The 20,662-nt window shown below is 42.0% G+C and overlaps 1 protein-coding gene across 5 annotated transcripts in view; it reads right to left on the bottom strand.

The window, feature by feature from the left end:
- The window catches only part of Fhip1a (FHF complex subunit HOOK interacting protein 1A), a 233,038-nt gene that overhangs the window by 176,332 nt on the left and 36,044 nt on the right, over positions 1-20,662 (bottom strand). Inside the window, exon 1 of one of the 5 annotated variants that reach the window (XM_047566956.1) lies at positions 6,701-6,718. The exons of the other annotated variants lie outside the window; for them this stretch is intronic. The gene's annotated coding sequence lies outside the window, so the exon portion shown is untranslated. Of the gene's footprint in view, positions 1-6,700; positions 6,719-20,662 lie in introns of those variants that run through there. 5 annotated transcript variants of the gene reach the window in all.

Genomic DNA, 20,662 nt, shown 5'->3' with positions numbered 1-20,662 from the left:
CTGCACATAAGATTGAAAAATGTACTGAATTTCCACAGCGAGGCAAGAAGCACGCTGCAGGAGGGCACAGGATAAGGCATCCCAACTCTTGGCACCATGGTCATCTGTCACTTTAACATGCAACAGAATCGCCCAGAGGGGTTTATTAAATGCAAATTCCTGGGATTAGGAAAAAAATTTGGAGAGCTTTGGCTACACCCTCAAAGTTCCCAATTCAGCAGCTGTGGAGTACGGGCCAAGAATTCCCCTTCTAACAAGTTTTAGGGGATGCTGATGGCATTACTCAGGGGACCACACTTTGAGAGTCACTGATCTCTACGATTACAGCCTAGCTCTTCTAGGACACCCCAACCTCCTAAGCACTCTAGTAGTGCCATCCAGATGCCACATGCATTATCGAATTTAAAAATGAACCAGTTCCCCCCTGTCACCCAGGTCTGCCTCTCACCCACGGTGCCACAAGTGTGCGTTGGTTGGGCTGAACATTCATGATACACACTCCGCTTCTTGCTGGCTGGCAGTGTCTGCTGGACATTCACATCAGAGAAATGCAGAGGAAGAACTTGGAGCAGGTTTGTTTTAACATTTTACCCTCAGGAAGCAATAAACAGCAAATCAGTGCCAGGAGGGTTTACTTCACCTCGTAATCCACCCATGACTCCGGAGCTGTGGTTTTCCAATTGGGCTCCACCAAGGCCCAGACACGTCAAGGTTTGGGGTGGGAGGGGAGAAAAGAAATGACCAAGGCTTTGGCCTTTCATCTCTGTTCCTCTCTGAACCAGAAGGTCAGCTTTTCTCTGATTTATATATTAGGTTATATATTGGGTTAGATTACATATTTTAATGGTTTTACTATCCCTTGGTAGGGAAAAAAAAAGATTTTTAAAAACCACCAGATTTGATTACCTCTAAGGGTCCATACATTTCTGTGATTCTACTCCAACACAAGCAAAGGCTCAGTGGAACATAACAAAAACAAAAATATCAAACTGGCCTAAGATGCTGGCAAAAGGGTGCACACGGCATCAGAAGGAGTAGCTGGCAGTTGGACCAGGCATCTAGTATGTGGAGGTCTGGACATCACACACTGGAGCGTCCAAACTCACTGAGGGCAGCCACTGAGGTCGTGGAAATGGGATACAAAACTGACCAACTCCAGTGGTAACCATCTTTACTTAATTCTGCCCCATCATGCAAAAACCCAGGTCTTTTCAGTAAGTGTCATGGTGACACTGTAGGATTCAGAAGGAGATGCCACAATGCTCAGGATTGTTCTTGGACAAGGCTACCTACTGAACAGTAAAACTCTTCTTCATGGCACACATTTGTGAGCTACCTGGCAAGCTGTGTATAAAGTGCTGGGATCACGGACTGGGGCTGCAGCTCAGTGGTAGAGCACTAACTGAGCACATGTGAGGCACTGGGTTCAATCCACAGCACCACATAAAAATAAATAAATAAAATAAAGTCATTGTGTCCATTTACAACTAAAAAGAAAATTTTTTTAAGTGCTGGGATCATTACTCTAAGTCCACAACTCCATCACAATTGAAGGGAAAGGAGGTAGAGGGCCATGTCTTTCACTAGGAACTTTAATTTATAAGCCACCCATGATTCCAGAATCTGTGAGGGGCAAAGGAGGAGCTGGGAAGTACATAGGACGTACTCTATTCCTGGGATGTCGAGACCATGTGCATGCCGAAGTGCCCTGCTGTGGTACAACAGAATCAACAACAGAAAGGCCAGTGGGGGCATCCGCAAGGCCATGGGGTCCCATACACACCATCACTCTACCTTGAAACACCCCCACTGAGACCTTTTTTGACCGTGTGGTATCTACAGGAAGAAAAGATAGTCTTCATAAATCAGTAGCCTGCACTCCACTGGCCCATGGACGATCCAAACCACTCAGCAAAACCCACCTCTTCTAAACTAGAGCAGCCTGAACAGCCCCACGCTCCAGGGACCATGGGGCAGGGGGAGCGTCAGGTAGAGGTGCTCTGTATTCATGACTTCATTCAACAAATAGGTTTTCTGAGCTCCTGTGGCATTGATGAATACCACAGTCCCGCGTCTCAAGGAGCTTGCAGGGGCCGTGAAAGACCCACCCTAGCCCAACACCTGGGCCAAACCATTCATACCTGATGGTGCAGGGACCTGGGTGAGGGTCTACAGCCAAGCAAAGCAGCAACTGCAAATACAGTCATACACCACATAATGGCGTCTCAGTCAACAGCAGACCACGCACAGGCAGTGGTCCCTTAAGATTATAATGGAGCTCAAAAACCCCTATTGCCTAGTGATGGCATGGCCACCACAGTGCAATCAGACACCTGAACGTGTGCTCTGTGGTGACAGTGGGGTAAACACACCTCCTGTATTGCCCAGAGTAGGAAAGCAAAGCACACACAATTAGGTACGGTATGTAATGCTTGATAACAACTATGCTGCTGGTTTAGTGTTTACTAAATTTTCATTATTATTTTAGAATATACTCTTACTTAGTTTGGGGGGAGTTGTTTGTCCGTTTGTTTGTTTTGGAGGGGGGTACTGGGGATTGAACTCAGGGACCCTCGACCACTGAGCCACATCCCCAGCCCTCTTTTGTATTTTATTTAGAGACAGGGTCTTGCTGAGTTGCTTAGTGCCTCACTTTAGCTGAGGCTGGCTTTGAACTAGCGAGCCTCCTGCCTCAGCCTCCTGAGCTGCTGTGATTACAGGCATGTGCCACTGCACCCAGATGTTTTTTGTTTTGCACTGGAGATTGAACCAAAGGGTACTTTACCACTGAGTAACATCTCCAGTCCTATCCATCTATCTATCCATTTATTTAGGAGACAGAGTCTCACTAAATTGCTGAGGCTGACCTCAAATTTGAATCCTCCTGCCTCATACTCCCAAGTCACGAAAATTACAAGCATGCACCACTGTGCCCAGGCTCCTTCCCTACATATATTTTTTTTCTTTATTTTTTTTTTTTAAGTAAGCTGTAAAGCAGCCTCAGGCAGGTATTTCTTAAGTATTCCAGAAGAAGGCATTGTTGTCTTAGGAGATGAAGGCTCGGTGCACACCCCCAAAGGCCTTCAAGTGGGACAAGATCTGGGAGCAGAAGACAGTGACACTGATGATCCTGACTGTATAAGCCTAGGGTAATATGTGTTGAGTCTTTGTTTTGAACCAAAACATCTAAAAGGTAAAAAATAAAATATTTAAAAAATTAAATTTTAAAAAATATAAGAATAGTGAAAATGTTCTTATATATTTGTGTTTTAAGCTGTGTTACTACAAAAAATCCAAAAGTCTTAAAAGTTTAAAAGTTTACAAAGTAAAAACTTATAAGCAGCTTTGGTTGACTTACTATCAAATACAGAAAGATATTTCTTATAAATTTAACATAACCAAAGGGCACAGTGTTACAAAGTACACAGTGGACACAGCAATGTCCTCGGCCTTTGCAAACACACTCACCACTCACTCACCAAAGCAACTTCCAGTCCTGTGGGCTGTTCATGGTAAGTGCCCTGCACAGGTGTACCATGTTTTACCTTTTATACCATATTTTTACTATACCTTTTCCATGTTCACATACACAAATACCTGCCGTTTTGTTACAGTTGCCCGCAGCACTGAGTACAGCAGTGTGCTGTACAAGTTCACAGCCTAGGAGCAGCAGGCTCCGCCACCTAGGTTTGTGTCAGTATACTCTGTGATGTTGGCACAATGACAAAATCACCTAAAAACCCATCTCTTAGAAAGTCTCCTTGTCATTAAGTGACACATGGTTGTAGTTAAACCTAGTCTTCAAAACTCCCTTAAGTTCTTCAAGCCATCTCTCAGTAAGTGAAAGAGAAACAGATTTTGCTATTGCAAAACACTATTGTCTGTTAAGGTAAACACCAGAGGAAGTAGTGGGCTTGCATTCTGGGGGTGACACTGTGACCCAAAGTGCTCACACCCTGAGAGTAAATTAAACCTCTGAATAAAGAGCAGGACCACCTCTCTACCTCAAGTCATGTTAGGAGTATGCTCATCGTTTCAGTTATTTCTTGCCCTTTCTTTTTCTTGTATCCAAGTGCATAAGTTGAATTCCCATGAGTAAAATATGCATATAATGTGACTCCAATGCAATACCATCACCCTAATATTTACCCCAGAAGCATGGTAAAGATGCCACCATTTCTTGAAGTTAGCATCCTACAGCTCCTTCTTTTGAATGCAAACAGGGAAAAGGTTACATATTAACCCTACATAAAAAGGATGAATTGATTTTACCAAGTTAGCTCTAGTTATCTGGAGAGATAAGAGACATCAGACAGTGAACAGGTAAATTTTGGTAGGTGGAAAGAAAAATCTAGCAAGATCCGGAACACAAAGTACACCCCCAGCAAAGAGGTTCTGTCAGGGAACAATGTGAACCCAAGGTGCACCTCAGGATGAAGCCTGGAGGGGACAGAGGGAAGTCTAAGGGCACATACTCAAAACCTCTCCCAAGCTCTTCTCCTCAGTCCTACCCTAACCATATCACGAAGCAGATCCTAGCCCAAAGCCTTCAGGTCAGGGATGACTCAGGAGAGCGATGGGCCTGTGAGGATCCTCTGACCTGACGACTAGATCCCTCCCAGGAGCGCCAGGTCCCAAGGTCCATCTAGCATCCCTTCAAGGTCACATACAAGGCTAAGGCTCCACATTTTCCCCAGACGCTAATACAACCCCCACATCCTTTTCCCTTTTATTCTCCTCATAGGAACAGTCACAGGAATGCTCACCTCAGATGCTCAGCAGCAGCAACGAAAGAAGCCTGCCTAAGCCATGTTGGCTGTGGTGTGGGGCACACCCATAATCCTAGTGACCCGGGAGCTGGAGGCAAGACGATCTCAAGTTCAAGGCCAGTCTCAGCAACTTAGTGAGGGCCTAAGAAACTCAGTGAGACCCTGTCTCAAAATAAAAAATAAAAAGGGCTGGGGATGTGGCTCAGTGGTTAAGCACCCCTGGATTCAATCCCCAGTACCTCAAAAAAATTTCCGCCTCCTCCTAAACATCTCTTCACCTCCTTTTTGTAGCCGTCTGTCCTCTGCATGTCCTACTGTAGACTCTGCTGGTCCCCAGAACACCCTCTGCCCTCTCACCAAGTCATCGTCATTTTCAGGTAGCAGGCATCCCACTCTCTTCTGTCCTCTCCAAATTCCACCTCTTCTTATCTGGTTTTTTCCAACCTTCCAATAGAATAGGTGTCATATTGAAATGCAAAAATGCACCTAGGAAAGCTGTTTCCACTCACTGAATAGGCTTATTCCTATGCATTTCATGCAACTATACAACTCGCTCGCCCAGCTCCAATTTCCTAGATAGAAATGCTTCAGAAATCCTCTGTTCCTCCACCAGAGACTTAGAACTCCCTTATCGATTCATCCCCCTTCCTGCAGTGAATTTCTGCTTTCCCAGGAACTTCTACTGCACTTGACCTCCATCCACTTTTCACCATCTTAAATTCTTCAGCAGATCTTGGAAATAAAAAATTTTAAGCTGACAATTAAAATAAGACTAGTAAACCTGCTCTTGACAGGACTAGACTTAACTAATGAGACAAAATGACAACTGTGTGGCTTGCTGCCAAGGTAGTATGAGCCAGTTTAAGAATTGCATTCAAAATAGGCGATAGACTCTGAAAGAGTGACCATCTCATATATCTTTTTTTTTTTTTTCAGTGTGGGGTTCTTTTGTTGCTGCTGCTGAGCATCTGCTGTGTTATCTTTTGCTTGGTTTGCACTATTTCAATTTAAAACTTGAAATACTAAGACAGTAGTTTAGAAAGAGACTCTGAATTCAAGATTGAGGAATAGGCGTTGGTAGGTACTACAAAAGAGACTAACTAGATGTGAGTAGCTATTTTTATCTGCAGAGAATATGTAATATACATTTTTCTTAAATGTTATGCTCTGAAACAGTTCACTAATAGCTTTTTCAGTCTTGGAGAGAGAAGAAAACGATCACTTCTTTGCTAAAATGTTTATTTCTCTCTCACAAATTTAGACCTAGTAATAGTAAGACCTTCAATCTAGGACCTCTACAAAGAGTTCAATTTAAATGTAGAACATGTAAAAAAAAACTCACCTACATTTTAATAATGTCAGTATTCACATCATCACAACAATTTATCCTCAAATATAAAAAAGAAATGCAATTTGTCACTAGTTATTCACAATTTCAAAAAGAAGTGTTTGCCCGTAGTAGGGGAAAATTAAACTCATAAGATACAAAAAATCAGAAGCATTCAAAATAGCTATCTTGACACTCCCTGTATTTCATTTGTCCATAAAATGAATAATAATCTTGCTCATGATACAAAAAAGGTCAAGCACTGAATTTCAGAGTTGTGCAAAAGCTCTTCTCTCACCAGCCTGGAGGGGCGACTGTCGCTTGGGGCAGTGCCACTCAGGGGTTGACACGGAGCCATTCCAGCTTCCACCGCTGTTGTAGGGCCACACTGAAACCTGTCTGCAAACCAGACACTAGAGATAAATAAGGGAGATTCACACAGCATTACCTGGAAGAAGTACTTAGAAGATGGCTGAAAAGCTGCAACTAACCCCCGAACCTATTGGCTCCTTCACAATGGGAAGCTGAAGATAATCTTGTTTACTCAACATAAATCACTTGAGATCTGGCCAAATTCTTAGGTGATATTCCAGGAGCTACTTACAGATGTATTTACCCCCAGTTCGGAAAACAAACTGGACCAGTTTTTCTTGTTGCTTCTAGGAAAGTGACCATTTTAAGCCAATCACACAATTCAGCAGAAGGGCTCCCAGGACCCAGGCTGCTCTATTTTGGTCCACCCCTCCTCCTCCTCCCAGCAGTATTAGGTTTCTCCCAACCAAGTTTGCTTCCTGCCCTTCCAGTATCTCTTTCAAAATCTTCAGGCAGCAGAAAGCAAACCTCACCAATCAATCTTATCTTCTCACATATTTTTGTAGAATATTTACATTTTTCAGGGGGAGTGGGGAAGATAGAGTCCTTTATTGTGCGCGCGTGTGTGTGTGTGTGTGTGTGTGTGTGCGCGCGCGCGCGTTTTTCAGACAGGCTCTCACAGAGGTGGCTGTTTCCTAGGGGTTCATGTTCACATGTGGCCGGTGAGCAAGTCTGGCTTACAGGCTTTGAGAGTCACGATGCACAACAGGTCAGCTGCCTATGTGCTACATTAACAGTGGGATGTTATTAACTTATTATTACCAGCTGGTTAGTCCAACAACCAAAGGTTTGAGACTCTACTAAATACCACGGGAAATGCCAGTGATCCTGATAGGGATCCACAATGCCCCAGAAGCAGGAGCTGAAGAGATAAAGCAGACAAAGGCCAGTCCCTGCACCCAGACTATAAAACCTCATTTAGTTTTAAAGTTTACTGTAGCAGGAAACCCAGGATTAAATCTCAGATCCCGTACATTTCAGTTCTTAATTCCACAAACTCCTCATCACACTTTAGGGGTCACCAAAACATATCCTTACAGACCTTGCTTGGAAGCTTCAAAACCTCCATTACAAGCTGCTCCAAAACTTGCATATGGTCTGATTTTCCACTCCTGTGTGCCACACACAGCCCACACACATCCTCTGCTCCTCATGGGAACTATAACTTTCTTAAGCCCCAACAAACCAGCAAAGCCTCCTCTCAAGGCACCTGGTGAAGAATATTCTAGAGCCTGCCCACACCAACAGACCTGACCCTGATGTTTTCTCTTCCTCTTGGAAGAGGACACTGCCCTTGCTCCCAGGCCTGACTGGTTCCTCCAAGGCCACAAAAATGGCCAGTGCCAACATGGCGAGTAGCTAAACCACTGACTGGCGATGTTTCCCCTCCCAGGGCAATTCAATCTTTTGTGACCTAGAAGCAAAAACACAACACAGAACTCAAGCTCCAGAGTCAGACAAACTTGGCTTTGACTCTTCCACTTACTGTCTGACTCAGGCAGTCCCCCAAGTCTCAGTTTCATCTCTAGGATGGGGGTGACAATAATTTTTACCTGTACTATGAAGACATGTGCCTGACACACAGCAGTCTCTCGATAAATGTCAGCTATTTTTAGGATTATTGTATTTATTAAACTTCTACTCTACTACTGTTATTAAAACAGGATCATAAACAGGCAAGCTTCAGGCCAAAATTGGACTTTCTGTTTGACCCTCAAAATATATTTTTTTCTTTAATTGGTTGTTGCTGTTGTTGTTACCAGAACCTTCGGAGAAGCACGAATGGAATGAATCTACATCGTGTACGACCATAGAAATGAAATGATGTACCCCATTTGTGTACAATGAATCAAAATGCAGTCTGTAAAAAATTAAAAAATAATTTTTTAAAAAATTTAAAAAAATAAAATGTCCTACCTGCGACACAGGTAAGAAGGGGAAAGGAAGAAACTCTACTTTGTGGTTTTATGGTCAGTAATAACTTCTTAGACATGGAAAATTTGTGAAGTTCTTATAAAACACAAAACCTGGGCTGTGGTTGTAGCTCAAAGGTAGAGCACTTGCCTAGCACATGTGAGACACTGGGTTTGACCTTCAGTATCACATAATAAAAAATAAATAAAAGTATTGTATCCATCTACAACTAAAAAAAATATATTAAAAAAAAAAGTAAACACAAAACCCCAATGCTCCCTTTTTTGGTCTGAGACAAAATGGCAAAGCAAATAAAATAATGGCAGACTCAGAAACATTCATCAAAAGCCAGAGCAGAAGGTCACTGTCCAGGCAGTGTCCTGTTCCAGACACACCAATCAGTGGTCAGTGTCTTAAACTCGCCCAAAAGATTTGCATGTATCAAAAAACTAAATTGTCTGAGATTTACTATTTTTATATTCTTACTAACTTAGCCCACCTAGATAGTTCATTAATACTTTTTTTTTTTTTTGCAGGGAAGGGCATAGGTACTGGGGATTGAAACGAGGTACACTTTATCACTGAGCCAACTCCCCAGTCCTTTTTATTTTTTCATTTTGAGGCAGGGTCTCACTAAGTTGCTGGGACTGGCCTTGAGCTTGCTATCCTCCTGCTTCAGCCTCCCGAATCTCTGGGATTATAGGTGTGCTCTACCGCAACAGGCTCATTAAAAAATGTTTTAAGTTACTAAGAAACACATATACATACCTTCTTAACATATACTATTTCTGGAAAAATCATAAATAATACCCCCAAATTACATTCTTTAGGGCTGTAAAGATATGCAACTAATATAGACATTTATCAATATCATAAAATAACTCCATTTATTAGAAAATCTCTATTTTCTTCTGTTGTCCCACAAAGTCTATCCATTGAAAATATGCTCTGTAAAATAAGGTCATTTGCTTTCAAATACTCTAAAACAAAAACAAATGGACTTTTTTCAAGATGTACAAAAATTTTTCAAAATAACTGCAAAGTAAAAGGTAGGACCAAATTACTGTCATAACTAATTAATACAATGATCTCGTATGAGTCAAACCCTGGAGCACACCCTGATCTGAGAACGCAAGGTAAATATAATCAGAGGCATTGCCATGGGAACAAAAGAATAAGGGCATAACAGTGGTTATTTCCAGGTGATCAGATTGTAAGGTAGGTGATTTGTTTCTCTTTTGTTTTATGTGTAAGTGTCCCAAGTCTTCTGATCTACAAAATTTACTACTTCATTACCAGAAGAAAAATGTTCACTTATGAAATTTAACAGGACCACATGGAACCACTAGAGGATCAGAGTACATTTTCCAAAGGGCCCACAAGTCCTGTATTGGGAGTAAACATGCAGACGTAGCTCCCCACCTGGTCCTCCTCATTTGCTTTCCCTTGTTCCATCTTCTGGGAGTGGATGACCAACCCCCCGCCCCCAAGCTCCACAGTGCTTCAGCTCTGTACTGCACCCGAGGTCCTTTCTGCAGCCAGCGGGTGCACTCCCCAGTGCATAATGCCTATAACACCCAGCTGTTTTCACAGGAACTGGGTTTTACACGCCTGAACAGAGCTTAGCGCAGGTCACGACACACAGCAGACTTCTGAAATCTACTTGTTAAACATCAATGAAACTCATCCATCAATCAACAGTCAAGTGAGCCAAGTCTTCTGCTTCTCTGCCCTAGACCATACTACACTCTGTGGAAGGACTGAGATACGGTCCCACTGGCCAGCCTCAGGCCCACCTACAGAAGGGCTTTCAGAAAACAATGCAGCACCAAGAGGAAGAAGTGGATTCTCCCTGCACCGGTTCTGAGCCTCCACAGTAAGAGGGACAGATCTAGCCGTGTGACACCTTAAGAAAGCAATGCAATTTCTGCACCTCCCATCCTTCCTTGGGAGAAGCACGCAGGGGTGGCTCTGAACTCCTTCCTGATCAGGCTTTACTATTCCAAGCAAATTAAGTCAGCAAACAGCACGAGGCAGGCGGAGCTGATCCCTGCTGGGGGGTGACCTGCCCTCCTTAATGACAGGGTGGTTATCTCAGTTTACAAAGCCTATAAAGCACTGGCAGGGCTTCTAGGCTGCTGAGACAAGGCCCTATTATTGCAGTGACGCTGAAGACAGGGCTAATCATAGGGGAAACATCCTTCTATTCTTTGGCTTCAATCACTTTAATTATATTTTCTGTGAATTCTCAAACCAGTGGGCACACAAATTGCATGAAGAAAAATATGAGTTGTGTGTAAAATTAAAGTCACGAGGTCCTGTGGTGCCACGACTGTCAGTCCTTGGCCCTGTGGACTCGTCATTGCTGAAAGGAGAAGCCTCAGAGTGGATTGTGACCCACACAAGTAGGAGTTTGGAATGGCAGACGGGTGCGGTGAGCAGTAGGCAACCGGGAGTTAACAGCCCCCGAGATCAGGTGACTCTGTCTGTCCTAGGCCATACCAAAGAATGATTTTCAGCCAGTCAGAGCCACCAAGAGTTGCTTCTGGGTGAGGGCAGTGCACACGAGCCAGGAAAAAAATAAGTCACAATCTTGCCCATGTCGTTCACACACGAGCTGAAAGTTAAGCGGTGTTTTTATGAACATTCCTAACTCAGCGTCTTCGATGCTCATCTTTCAGGCAGCGGTAGTACAACATTAAAGGTCAAACATACAACTCTGGTTTGTGGTTTCAAAAATGCCCTCAAGGACACCCCTGCACAGTTCCCAGATTTGTGTGTGTGTATGGTAGTAATCTCTGCTTCAGATTTCTGAGGCCTAATCTGCCTAAACCTTGCTCTGTTTTCTTTACGGGACTGTGATGCTTAGGTCCATGAGTGATAAAGGCCTACAGAGCTGTAAATACTTAAAGAATGTGAAACTTTTGCACTGGGGAAAACAGCAACAGACCCCCTGCTAGTCTCTTAGTCTGCAAAAGAGCTATTTTATAGTCTTTAGAGTGGGAAACGCCTGCATGTTGGCATAGCTGGTCCTGCATCAGGTAAGCAGACCCAATGTAAATCACCTATGGGAACAAAGTCCTTGGCCCAAAGAGGAAAAAAGGATGACTTCCAGTGTTCCCCACCAACAACCCCAGTAACTCCAGCTGTTCCTGATGCACCCACAAGGTGAAATGCCCAAATCAGCAGGCATATGAATGGCACCTCACAACACTTAAGAAATCAATTCTATTTGACCTAACCCAGTGACAATTTTAAAACCACATTTTATTACACTTTCCCATGAAAACAAACACACAAAAAAAATCAAGGATTTTTATGCCTGCAAACCTGGATGCCAACAGGGCAGCATTTCTACAAAACATACACATTCTTTGGAAAAGAACCTGGTACAAAGCCCATCACGGTGGAGCACACCTGTAATCCCTGATGGCCAAGAAAGGGCAATCTCAAGTTCAAGGCTAGCCTGGGCAACTAAACAAAATACCGTCTCAAAATAAAGAATTAAAAGGGCTGGGGACATAGCTCAGTGGTAGAGTGCCCCGGGGTTCAATCTCACACACAAAAGAATTAAGTGTAGAAGTATTTATTCACCACAGCCACAACACTATAATGTAATAACATAATAATGTAATAATGAACATTTGGTTAAAAAAATAAAACACATCCAATAAACACCACAAAGTAATTATATATCACATTATTAAATAAGAAAAACACTAACTGAGCACTTAAAATATGTCAGGCTTGTTCTGAAAACAATTTAAATGACAAGTTTGTTGTGAGTATTACATGAATTTAGTGCTTACAATCCACATGGAAGGTAGGTATTATCATTATCTCCGTCACGATCCCTATTACAGATAAGAACAGTAAGGCACAGAGAGCTTGAGTGACTTGCTCAAGGTTGCAGAGTTAAGTGGCAGGTAAATGGTAGAGTATTTAATGGCACAGGCAAATGCTGATGCCACAATAGCAAATGAAGAATTAAAATTATATCTAGTACAGACCTAACTTTATAAAATATGGACGTTTGTGTGTATGTATATGTGTCAGTGCCTGCAGACAGGAAACAATAAGCCCAAGAAAACATCTCTACTTAATGAGATTACAGTGTTTATTATTTTTGTACTTTCTATATACCCAAGGTACTCTGGAATATATGTGTACTACTTTCATACCCAGAAAAGAAAGCTGTATTTCAAAAATTAAAAGCTTGGTTAAGGCCTGGAAGCACAATTTCCTTCAACGAGTTCACATTTTCCAAGCACAGGCGGTCAGTCAGGTCTCCCAGAACCAGTCGGGGAACGCCAAAGCCTCTTTCAAGTGAGCTCCAACAGACGGGGCACCTTTAGGTCTGACGCTGAATAAAATCCCCTTGGAGAACATTCCTAACCAGACTGATCCAGTGATTTTCAGGAAGCTCACTAATTACAGAATCCCTATTAAGGTCTGACATGAAAAATACATCTAACTGGGAAAAAAAAATTTTTTTTAATTACAAAAATGTCATCAAATACTATTTGAAAGATTTTTATTAGAATTAGAGCTTTAAATACACAAGCCCCTGCTTCTGTGAGAAAAACCCATTCAACCATGGGCTGGTCAACAGATCAGAAGGAAGAAACTGGCCTCCTGGCCACATTTTCACAGGTTTATTATGCAAAGATATGAGGTAGGAGTAGTTTCCATAAAGAAGGATCAGTACAGCAAAGATCAGGGAGGGGGCGAATTCATTAGACCAATCTTCTACTTTAAACTACATTTAAAATTTCTAACCTACTATTACATATAATTATAATGCACCAATAAAATTTAAAAAATAAAATTTCTAAGCATCTCTTATACCAAAATAAACTCACTGCTCAAGATTCAAATATTAGCAAGAAAGGAATCATAAACAAGCCTTTCAAAAAAGGTACAGATGATCCAAACCCCAGGAACTATAAAAGAAATGGCTAATGTATGTGACTATGTAAGAGTAGCAAGAAGAAAGCTGAAAGGTTAACTGGGAAAACATCTACATTATGTAACGTAAAATTTACTACTGTAAAGGGAATACTTAAAAATCAGGAAGAAAAAGATAAAAATCCCAAGGGAAAAAATAGGCAAAGGTTACAAATAAAGAAAAAGAAATAAAAACAGTCAATAAATCCATCAAAAGATACCCAACCTCATTCAAATGAAGATCAAAACACAACAAAACAACTGTCAGCCACACATACAAATATTAAAAGTTGCTGGGGGTGTGGGTACAGAGGAAATCTTACATACTCCCACAGTTTGGATTTGAAGTGTCCCCACCATGTAGTAAAGACCTGATCCCCAGCAAGGCCCTCCTGGGAGATGTGAGGGCCTTTGGGAGGGGTGGCCTAGTGAGAGGTCTTCGGGTCATGGAGGGCCCTCCCCTCAGGGGATTGTGGGACTGTCCCTCCCCCTCCTCTTTTTCACTTCCAGGCATAAGAAGACTTATTCCACCAGGGGTTCCTGCCAGGATGTGCTGCCACTGTCCAGAGTAGCAGGGCCAATTCCAGACTGAATCTTCCAAAACTGGGAGCCAAAATGTGTTGTTAGTCAGCATTCCACTGCTGTGACCAAAATACCTGACAAGAACAACTTAGAGGAGGAAAAGTTTAGTTTGGCTCACAGTTTCAGGGGCTCTGTCCAATAGTCAGCCAACTCCATTGCTCTAGGCCTGAAGTGAGGCAAAACATCATGGCAGAAGGACCCAGAGAAGGGAAGCTGCTCAGCTCATGATAGCCAGGTGGCAGAGAGAGAGCCCGGGACCAAAAAAAAAAAAAAAAAAAAAATACAAAGCCATGTCCCCAGTGACCAACTTCCTTCAGTCACAGACTACCTGCCTATAGAGTAATAGACCTTTCAAATTATCAATCCATCAAATAGATCAATCCACTGATTTGACCACAGATAATAATCTCATCATTTCAACTGAATATTCCTTCACTGTCTTACATACAAGCTTTCTGGGTACACCTCTTATTCAAATCATAACACACACACACACACACACACACACACACACACACGAATCTTTTCCCCTATCAGTTGACTTATCTCAAGTATTTGTTATAATGACAGTTCACCAGTGCTATGGTTTGGATGTGAGGTGTCCCCCAAGAAGTTGAGGTGTCTGTCCCCCAGAAGCTCAAGTGTGAGACAACACAATAACATCCAGAGCTGAAATAATTGGGTTGTGAGAGTCTTAACCCAATCAGTGAATTAATCCCCTGATGGGATTAACTGAGTGGTAACTGAAAGTGGGTAGGCTATGGATGGAGGAGGTGGGAATTAGAGGCATGGCTTTGCGGTATGTATTTGTATCTGGCTAGTGGAGACCCTCTCTCTTGCTTCCTGATCATCGTGTGAGCTGCTTCCCTCCACCACCCTCTTCTACCATGGTGTTCAGCCTCACCTCGAGCCCCCAGGAAAGAAGCTGGCCATCTATGAACTGAGACCTCTGAAACCATGAGCCCCCAAATAACCTTTTCCTCCTCTAAATTGTTCTTGTCAGGTCTTTTAGTCACCACAGTGAAAAAGCTTACTAAAACAACTAACTTATACTTTTGGTGAGACTACAAACTAAAACATTTTTAGCTAGTAAACTGGTCTATTTATCAGAACTCAGCAATACCACTGACAAGTAATTTACCCTCTAGATACAGCAAAGTTAAGAACCCCAAGATACATAGGCCAGGATGTTCACTGCGGCATGGTTTAACAAGTGAAATAAACAAATACAAAACCCAAATCTTCATTAGAAGACAGATTAAGTACATTATGGTATACCCATGCAATAGAACACAGGTCAGTCTTTAAAAATATAGGGTATATCAATGAATGGCAATAAGGAGAAAGATCCAAAAGATATTTTAAGGGGGTCAACACTACTCGGAATGATCTAATTTAAATAAAATGAAAGGGAATATATAAGACATTGTTAAGTTGAGTGTATTGGTTTCATTTTTCCTTTTTATTTTACACTTTCCCATACTTTGGAAGTTCTTACAATGTACGTTCATTGTTTATATTAAAATAATTTTTTTAGACTTCATGGATTTCATGTTCCCAGTCCACAAACTTACATTTTAAACCTTTTATGGAATGTTTGCTCATAATACCTTATTAACACCAAGAAAGCACATTTAATTTGTAAGATCTAAAATTTGGAGGAATTTTTGAGTAAAAACACAAAGCACTGAATATTTAGGATTAATAACACATGAGATTTCTAAATTCTGAGGGAAACAAGTCACATGCAGATGTTTTACAGTCGTCCCTTGGTGTCTCTGGGAGACTGATTTCAAAATTCCAATGGATACAAAATCCAGGGGTGCTCAAGTCCTTTGTATATTTAAAGCATAGTGTTCTCACCCATCCTTGAATATACTTTAAATCATCTCTAGATTAGTTACAATACCTAATGAAATGCTATGTAAATAGTTGTTATGATGTATTATTTCAAGAACAATGACAAAAAAAAAATAGTCCATACATATTCATTACAGACACAATTTGTTTTTCCCATATATTCTCAACCTGGTCAAATCCAGGAATGCAGAATCCATAAATATGGAAGGCTAAGTGTATTTTTAAGACCATCACAGAAAAGCATATTTTTTTAAATGTATTACAAGGCTGGGGATGTAGCTCAGCAGCAGAACCATTGACCAGCACGTGAGGCCCTCAGTTTAATCCCCAGAATTAGGAGGGAAAAAAAATGCATTATAAACCTTTCTAATCCAAGGATGCAAAATCCATGAGTGCGGAAGGCTAACTGTATTGTAAAAACCATCACAGAAAAGCACGTTTAAAAATGCATTATGGACCTTCACATATTATGACTTCAACAAAAAGAAAATATGATACAGCATGATTTAACACTCCCTCCACAGAGCCCAGGAACATGCACCTCCAGAGTTAAGCGACAGCTAGTACTATGGACAGGAGAAAAAAGGAAACAGAATCCTGGAAAATTCATTCCAAATTTTTATAAGAACTCCAAAGAAAAGGTTAACCTCTGAAAAGCACAGTCATGAGGCGGCACAGGCAGCTTATGTAAAGGAAGTACTGCTAGTCACTGGACCTCAGTATTTTGAATGACCTTTGGAAAACCTCCTTGCATTCAAAAACAGATACACTACTTCAGAGGCACTTGGTTAGAGTGCCAAGAAGGCTTCCAAAAAGTGTGGGTTTGGGGGATTGTTTTTGCTTGGAGTTTTGTATTTTGCTGCCTTGGATTTGCTTGGGTTTTTATTTAATTATTAGTGTGGGGAAAAATGTGTAACATAAAATTCACCATTTTAACCATTTTGTTTTTTTATTTATAGAAATATCACCATTGAAAAGAAAATGTTCCTGGGCCTGAGGATATGGCTCAGTGGTAGAGTCCTTGCCTAGCTTGCACAAGACCCAGGAGGAAGGAAGGAAGGAGAAAGCTACCCTCAGGGTAAATTGTCAAATGGAGAATAGAATGGGTACCAAGGAAGGCTATCATCTTAGGCAGCCAACTTCCTTTTCCAATAAATTTCAGAAATGTGTTACTCAGAGTCAAGGAGAACTCTGGCGCCCACACTGGAGGTGGGGGGCGCCACTCGTGCCCACTACTCTGCCTGCCGAGCACGGGGCAGCCTGCGGGCTGATGACCCTCAACACCTAGCACCTCGCAAGCATCACAAGCGCCTGCTACAGCTGGAATCACAGGCACTCCGAGGAAAGCGTTCTGAGTAACTGAAGGCCCAGGGTACTTTCTCACCTAGAATTGTTTTACACAAGGTAGAGCAGATTAGGAGAGTGAAGGAAAAAAAAATTTTTTTTCCAGGCCTGGGGATTGAACCCAGAGGTGTCCTACCACTGAGTCACACCCCTGGCCCTTTTTTTACTTTGAGACAGGGTATCACTAAGTTGCTAAGGTTGTCCTTGAACTTGCAGTCTGGCCCGGCTCCTCCACTGCCCATCCCTCCTGCAGGGTGTGGAAAGGGGGTACAGATTGAGCTCCATCGCCAACAGTCAATGATTTACTCAGCAATGCCTTTGTAACACAATCTCCTTAAAGATCCCGAACAACATGGTTTGGAAAGTTTCCTGATTGGTGAACATGAACATCCACTTGCTGGGAGGCGGGTAGACCCCAAACGCCACAGACAAAAAGAAGCTTCTGTGTGCAGTCCCCTCAGGACCTCGCCCTCTATCATCTGGCTGTTCAACATGTATCCTTTAACATACCCTTCATTTAAAAAATTGACACTAGTAAGTGAACTCTCCCTGGGGTCTGGCAGATTACTGAACCTGAGGAAGAGGTCATGGGAACCTCAGACAGGTGGTCAAGTGGAAGGAAGTCATGAGTAACAGGGGGATCCACTACTTGTGATTGGCATCTGAAGTGGGGACAGTCTATGGGACTGAGCCCTCAACCTGTGAGGTCTGCACTAACTCCAGGCAGTTAGTTAGCATCAGCACTCAGTTAAGCTGTAGAAAACCCACTCAACACCAGAAAAGAACTGAAGAACTGGTTGCAGTAATTGGGAAATGCATTCATGTGACATCAGAAGTGTCCTGTGCGAGCATAGGAAAAAATGTTTCCTCTTTTAAAAAGATAAGGGAGACATCAGTCAAAGGATACAAACATCAATTAGGAGTAAGTTCAAGAGATCTATCATACAACAAAGTTACTACAGTTAATAATACATTGCATTCGTGAAAAATGCTAGGCTGAGAGTGTAACTCAATCTGTGCACAAGGCCCTAAATTTCATTCCCAGCACCACAAAGAAGAAAAAAGTGCCAAGAGAGTGAACAGAAAGTGTTCCCACCACAAAAATAAGGTAATACATGTTAATTAGCTAGTCATTCCACAATATGTATTAACTTCAAAACATCATGCTATACACAATAAATAAAAATAATTTAGTTGTCAGTTTTTTAAAAATATAATTAAATTGTGGTATACTCTTACAAAACAAAACAGAAACAAAATGTAAACAGCAAAAATAAATAAAATATAGCTTCATGAGCCAGGTACAGTAGCATATAATCCCAGTGACTTGGAAGGCTGAGACAGGAGGATCAAAACTTTGAGGTCAGTCTCAGTAACTGAACAAAATCCCCTCTCAAAATAAAAATAAAATGGGCTGGGGGTTCTGGGGTGTGGCTCAGTGGTAGAGCACTTGCCTGGCATGTGTGAGGCACTGGGTTCAATTCTTAGCACCACATATAAATAAATTAATTCAATAAAAATTCATTGACAACTAAAAAAAAAAAATACTAAAAAGATAAAATAAAAAGGGCTAGGAATGTAGATCAATAGTAAAATGCTCCCAGGTTCATTCCCCAGTATCAAAAAATATAGATAATCTATGTATGTGTACATGTATGTATATATCTATCCTCATGAATAACAATCTTGAGTGAAACAGCAAAGTAAAGAAGTGTACATGTTATACAATTCCATTGGAAGAAAGAGCAAAAAGAGATAAAATCAAACATTATATTGTTTAGAGATCAATACACAAAAGGCAAACCCATTTTAAAAAAAAAAAGGAAATAACTAAAAAATGTAAGACAATGGCTACCATGGGAGGAGGGGTCGGGTGGACAAAGGGGATGCAATCCAAGGAGGACATACAGGGGTGGTCTAGGTACTAGAAATAAAATTTTCCATTTCTTAAGCCACGTAATAGAGACCACAGTCCATTTTTTTGATTTTTAAAATGGCACATGTACTTACATATATTCTTTTATATGTATATTTCTCTCTGAAAAAAATAAAAAACAGATTAAAAACCAAAGTGAAATGCTATTTTTAAAAAGAACTTCGTGACAAGGCTTAGCTGTCTGGATGCTTAGCAGCATGGCTGGCTCGCCTGCATCCCTAATAAGAGCATGGAAGGACAGAGGAGAAGAATTCCATAAAACTGAAAAAAGCAGACTGGATGGAAGGGAACTTAAAATGGACAAGAGTTTTCAACCAATTTCTGGAAAACAGGGAGCAGGAATGTGATGACAGATGAAAGAAAGGGAGAGCTGCTACTCTAGGGCCACCAAGGAGGCAACAGAACCCCAGGGAGGCTCTGGGCTCAGAGTCAACAGGTGTCAGAGAGGGAGGAGGACACAGAGCAGGAAAGAGGGGAGGAAGCAATGACCCTGTTGACACCGTCCCCCCACAACAAAGCCTTCAGGCAGCCTGGCCAAGGGTCCCCACAGACCGAATATCTTAGGGTTCATTTCTAAAGACAGTGAACCAGCTGTGGCAGGAGGGAGTGAGAGATGTGAATTCTGGTACTGAGAATCAATTCTTCCTCACCAGGACATTTTTAGAGAGAAGCAAAGTGCACCACCGCTGACCCAGTGCGGTGACACATACACACACAAAGCTCCACTTAGAGTTTCTCCTCAGGAGCAGAAAAAGCCTTCAACAAAACCCAGCAGCCCTTCATATCAAAAACACTGAAGAAACTAGGAACAGAAGGAACTTACCTCATATCATAAAAACTATACATGCCAAACCCAAAGCAACATCATTCTCACTGGAAAAGCTGACAGCATTTCCAGTAAAATAAGGAACAAGACAAAGATGACCACTTCACCACTGCTATCCAGAGCACTGCTAGCCAGATCAATCAGGCAAAAGAAGGATAATACTGGGGCTGAGGCTGGGGCTCAGTGATACAGCGCTTGACTAGCATATGTGAGGCACTGGGTTCAATTCTCAGCACCAAATATAAATAAATGAATAAAATAAAGGTCGATCAACATCTAAACATTTTTTTTTTTAAGGATAATACCTGCTGCTGCATTCACCTCACCAGGATCTCACCATGCAAAAGGAAACAAATGGTCAGCTATGGTTCCAAGTGTCTGTAAGAACTTGGTCCCTAAGCCTGCACCACCTCCTTTCAAGCCCGATGCACGGAAATCTTAGCAGAATGGAACACAAATCAGGGTCTCTTTCCTCCAGCCGGGAATCTGCATTTACCAATCCAATCTCTGTTACCAAACCAGTGGTACTGGCTGGTGCTGCAGTTCTCAGCCCTCCCAAAGAGGGTCCTTCCAGATTACCCCTCCAGTTGACATCAACTCCTCTCCTCTGATTAAGTTGACCCCCCACACCACTGACAGGAAGAGTGAGTTCCTGAAGACTCGAGAATGACCAGAATGGAGACTTTGCAGAGAACAGAGACTGCGACAAGCTGGAGGACGTGGAGGACAACAGCACACCTGAACCAAAGGAAAATGGAGAGGCAGGCTGTCTCCAGAACATTCTT

Source organism: Sciurus carolinensis, chromosome 10 (assembly GCF_902686445.1).
Source record: "Sciurus carolinensis chromosome 10, mSciCar1.2, whole genome shotgun sequence".
NCBI classification, from domain to species: domain Eukaryota; kingdom Metazoa; phylum Chordata; class Mammalia; order Rodentia; family Sciuridae; genus Sciurus; species Sciurus carolinensis.
Note: the sequence above shows the minus strand (reverse complement) of the source record. Positions and strands in the feature narration are given on the sequence as shown.